Here is a 5,547-nt window from a genome sequence, read left to right as displayed (position 1 = left end):
TCCCACTGCTGGCCAGGCCCTGCGGCGACGGCAGCTTCACACCGCAGCCAAACCAGTGAACCCTCGTACTCCTCTCCGCGCGGGCTTCCGCTGCCGCGTCTTCCCCGGCTCTGCGTCGTCCCCTTCCTAGGCCTCGCCGTCATCCACCACCCTGGTGCTCTCGGCGCGGCGTGGTCAACATGGTCAAGGAACGGCTTCCATCGGACGTGGACTGCACGTGGAGAGGCTGACAGCTGGGTCCACGGCCGCAGCAAGGAAGTGCCTCCTTATTATGCGCAAAATAATTATTCCTCCACCTGACAGCGGGGACCCACCGGATGGGCCACCGTATTTCGTGAAAAAAACATTTCCCCCTGACTGCTGGGACCCACCAGCTACATCTTCGCACGCAAGGAAGTGCGTCTGGGCAAAAAAAAAACGATTCGCCCCCTGACCGCTCTGACCCACAAGCTACATCTTCACATGCAAGGAAGTGCCTGACAGTCGGGACCCACCTGGTCAAAGCGTAAGTAGCGTTGTCATTCTGGTCGCGAACGTGTACGTACATACTGGTCGATGTAGAGGCGCGCACGTGTCGTAGTAGAGGCGCGCACGTAGCATGTACACGTACGTACAGGGGCCAGGGTGCAAGAAAGTAAATACGGCCACGTACGTACATACGGGCGGGGTCTCGAACGCCTACTCGCGCGTACGTACGGCCAGGGCTCGTGTACATGGCTGGGTCGGAACGGAGAAACAGCGTCGTCATCGTGTTCATGGGGAGCCAACCGGCTGGGTCGGAACGAAATGCGTCGTCGTGTTCATCGGGAGGGCTTGGACGGAACAACCGATGGAAACGAGGCCTGGCGTACCACAGAACGGAGGAAACGGCCTTGTGTTCGACCAGCCACATTCGAAACGGGATCCTGTTCATCGGGAGGGGTCTGGCGTACTGCAAAACGGAGGAAACGGACCTCCTACGGTCGAAACGGGGGTCCTGTTGATCGGGAGGGGTGTGGCGTACCGCAAAACGGAGGAAACAGACTTGTGTTGGAGCGCTACGGTCGAAATGGGGGTCCTGTTCATCGGGAGGGGTGTGGCGTACCGCAAAACGGGACTCCACGGGATACTGTTCATCTCCACCGTCGACGCCCTCCAGCCTCCACGGGCTACTGTTCATCCACCGTCGAGCTCCTCCAGCCTCCACCTGCGGCTGTTCATCCACGGGCTCCTGTCCATCCAGCCTCCACCGCGCGCTACTCCACCGGCTACTGTTCAACCAGCCCTCTCCACGGGCTCCTATTCAACCACCCCTCCACGGGCTACTGTTCAACCAGCTCTCTCCATCGGCTACTGTTCATTCATCCCTCCACCGTCTACTGTTCATCCTGCCCTCCACGGGGTGGTCCTATTCATCCTGCCCTCCACGGGGTCCTGTTCATCCAGCCCCAACAGGCTCGATCGATCGGGGTCCTGTTCATCCAGAGGCAACACCATGGGGTCCTGTTCATCCACCCCCACTGGGAACTGTTCATCCAAACCCCCCCAGCAGCGCTCACTGTTCATTCAGAGGCAGCATCGATCGGCTTCAGTTAGCAGCAGTAGCGAAGGAATCGCTCGATCTGGTTCAGTTAACAGCCATCGATCGATCGCTCGGGTTCAGTAACGCGTAGCCTATAGTGCAATCACTCGGGTTTAGTTAGAGCCCAACGCCTCGCTCGGGTTTAGTTAGAGCCCAACGCCTCGCACCCACGCGCGTGCGTGTATGAGAGAAACACGCATCGCTCGGCCCCGACCACCCACCGTAACCGGGAACACCCCGATATTTTCCTCGCCCTCGCTTCTACCACGGTTTTTTCTGTCATGGACGGCCCAAAGAATGTCATGCAGCTGCGTCTCCGGCCCGCCCAGGACGAAAAGCCCATTTTCTGTCATGATTTTTTGTCATAGAAGTAGGACCCCACCACATCTATGATGATACCGTGTTTTGTCATAATTATTTTCATAGAAGTGTCATAAGTATGACACAAAAAAAATTTGTTCGGCCCAAAATGTCACGGATGTGTCTTTTTTTGTAGTGTTTCACATCTTGCACTAGTTAAAGGAGTTACAAACCCTCTTGTTGGTAAGACAAGGGACAAGGTAACCTAATGCTTTGATGGACAACATCATGTGTGAATTTCACTCTACGTTTATGGATATCCTTGTGTGTTCCTTGTGGGACTAACCCATGTAGGTATTGAAAGTGCAACTCACTCCAAAGGATTGCTCCAAATGATCTACATCAACATTGAGCATCTACATCTTCAAAACCTACATGAAGTCATCATCGACAAAAGCCAAGGTTAGTTTATCCCTCTTAGGGGGGATATCACATCTAGGGGGAGCTTTGTTCTATGAATTGAGCTAAAGCAACTCTAATGATGTGAACACAACAATGCTTTATGTAAAAGTGGTAACCCCACTTGTGCTTAAACGATGAGTATGACCTACGATCAAATGTTCTCATTTGACTCGTCTGTCAATATACTCATATACAGATGACCTAGTCATCGCCAATTGCTTGATAGATGCTAGAGTGTTTGTGCATGCTTTGACACATATTTCATTTGCTATCTTATTGTGTGAGCATGTGTTGGTTGCATATTTTTCCCATTCGAGGACATCCATTTGTTGTTTTGATTGATTGGCTTTTCTTTTTGCCAAATGGATGGACAAGAATGCCTAAGTACTCCCTCTTGCTATCTATGCTTTTCTCGTCTCAAATTCTATTCATGCTACACCACAAAGCTTGATCAAGTCATATTCGGACCCTCTGAGCGAGGAGCACTCGGAGTCACCGATTCATCATAGACTTAACTTCCAAAACTTCTTAGTGCATTTCATTCTGACTGATCCATCCCATTCGGTCACACCGAGTTCATTAAGATGATCTAGGTTTTAATCTCGGTGCAACTGATTTGAACCTTTCGGTCATACCGAGTTGCAGCAAACGCTTGCGATTCTGCATCTCGGTGCCACCGAGTTGTTCCACTCGGTTACACCAATAGAGTCTGGATATATATACCCACGGGCTAAAAATTTGGAAATTCCTTCAAAAGCTTCTTCCGCGCCTGTCCAGCTCTGTCGACTCGAGGTCTCCAGATCGTCTCCTCGTCGCTAGCGTCCTCCTGCCGCTGGTTTTCGCCGCCGTCAACAAGAATCTTCACCGTCGTTGTCGCCGTAGCAAGTTCATCGCCAAGTTAGGGTATGAACTCGTCCCTTTGTGCCTTCCCCACTCTGATTCCGAGCACAAAGATCAATGCCTATATTCTTTCCACGTTTGAGACTACTCTATCCATTGCAAACTCCGTTAGATTAGATTTGATGCAAAAGTTTAGGTTTAGGTTTCCGCCAAACTCATCTCAGATCGACCGATATTAGGATCAGTCTCATCGATTTGGCTCAGGCCATAGCACAAGTATTTTTTGGTCTGACCGAAACATAACAATCGGTGTGACCGAGTTCATTTCTCTGTGAAACCCTAGCATCTCAGAGTGACCGAACTGTGTCTCGGTCTGACCGATTTCACATGTTTAGACTCTAAAGCTGCTTTGGTGTCACCGAGTTTGTAATATCGGTAGCTCCGAAATGCTTTCTGTAGAAAACTAAAACTAAGTTTGTGACACATTTGATTTGCAAAATGGCTTTGCTTTGTGATGCTTATCCACTCTATCTCAACCTATCCATTCACAGGGTCAGCTTTCAGGGTCAGAGATGTCAGACTATAGTGACAGCCAGAACAAATCAGAGGAGCAGGCAAATATGAGTGAGGGCACTTGTCCCTCTAGCAGTTATGATGAGGGTAGCAGAAGCACCCCAAGCAATCTTCCTAAGGCTGCAACTAGGCAGAGGAAGAAGAGAACATCAGATTCTGAAGAGGAGGATTTTGTGGTTGATGATGAGGTCACTTCAAAGAAGAAGGTGATCAAGAAAGAACAAGTTGCTACTGCTGCTAACAAGCCTGGTATGAAGGTGAAGGCTCCTGCAAGAAGGAAGCCAATGTCAAAGGTCAAGCCTCCACCCAAGAAACTATGAAGTTCACTTTGGAACAATCAGATGATGATGAGGCTGCTGGCAAGTAGAAGAAGAAGGGCAAGAACCACAACTGCAAAGGTGCTTGGAAGACCTACCATGGTGGAAAATGAAGATGAGGAAGAAGAAGATGCTGCACCAGCTCAGAAATATCAGAAATTGATGGGAGATGCTATCAAGTTCGGGGCTGCTCCATCCAATCCCAGGAAAGACCACATCTCCATGGCACATATATACAAGGAGATTCTTGATTCTGCCTTAGAGACTCACAAATTTGGCTCCATTTACTATGTGTTGTCAGGGCTGCCAACCATCAACACTATATTGAGGCATACCTTGTTGCCCAAATCAGGAGACGACAGGATGATCAGAGGACACTAAATCAACTTGTTACATATGTTTGATGTGCCAGAGAAGTTCAAGGTGATGACCTTGATTGTTGAAACAATTAAGAGGACTGCAACAGATCAGAAGAGGTCATGTGGATATGCCCCACACATTTAGATGCTTATCAACTCCAAGATGGGAACATGCACATATCTGCTAGATAGAGAGCACCTTCCCCCGAGGCCAGACTTTGAGGACAATGTTGTTGTCATGGATGCATCACATCCTACTTCTGTAGAGGCTTAGGAGAAGAGAGAAAAAGCAAATGCGGCAAAGACTTCCAAGACTACAGATGTCTCAGCTGTCAATTTCGAGACCAAGCAGGATCAGCTTAGCTATCGGCTTAAGGCCACAGTGAGAATTGAGAAAGGACTAGCCACCCTGACTCAAAATCAAGAAAGTCTTGAGAGGATCATTGAAACAAAATTTTATGATCTAGACTTGAAGGTCACAGAGATTCAGACCAAAGTTGAGCAACTTCAAGAAGAAGCAGAGGACATGAGAGGAAGAGCTACCACAGAGGCATTTCAGAGAGTGCCTAGAGCCAACAGGTCGGTAGCTGTGCCAGTCAGTGACACAAGAACTACTACTTCAGCACCTGTAGCCACTGCCCCAGTTGCCCCTCCAGTTGCAACTCCTCCAGTTCCTCAGATATCATCAGAAGCTTTTGCAGATGATGTCCTCTCCATGCCATCTTCGCACACCGGACCTCTCGGAGATCGTGCTTAGAGTGCCGCATATCACTATGCATTTTCAAGCTTTTTGGTAACTTGTTGCCAAAGCGGGAGAAAGTGTATAGATCATAGGCTGAGAGAGAGAGAGAGAGTTATTTGCTTGTTTGTTTGCTACAATATTTGTGCTTGTGCGTGAGATAGTCTTATGATCATGTGATTGATCATATTATGCCTTAATGTGTGCTTTGAACGATGTTATCTTATCACTTGTGTATGATCCATCTGGTGCCACTGAGTTCTTTTCACATAGCCATAGCCAGAAACCCTAATCAGTTTGGTCTCACCGATAGGGATTTCGGTCTCACCGAGATGGGATTGCAAACTCTCTATTTCCCTTCGTAACATTTCGGTCTCACCGAAATGAGCGATCGGT

The sequence above is a fragment of the Aegilops tauschii genome, chromosome 2 (genome assembly GCF_002575655.3).
Source record: "Aegilops tauschii subsp. strangulata cultivar AL8/78 chromosome 2, Aet v6.0, whole genome shotgun sequence".
Taxonomy (NCBI): Eukaryota; Viridiplantae; Streptophyta; class Magnoliopsida; order Poales; family Poaceae; genus Aegilops; species Aegilops tauschii.
Note: the sequence above shows the minus strand (reverse complement) of the source record.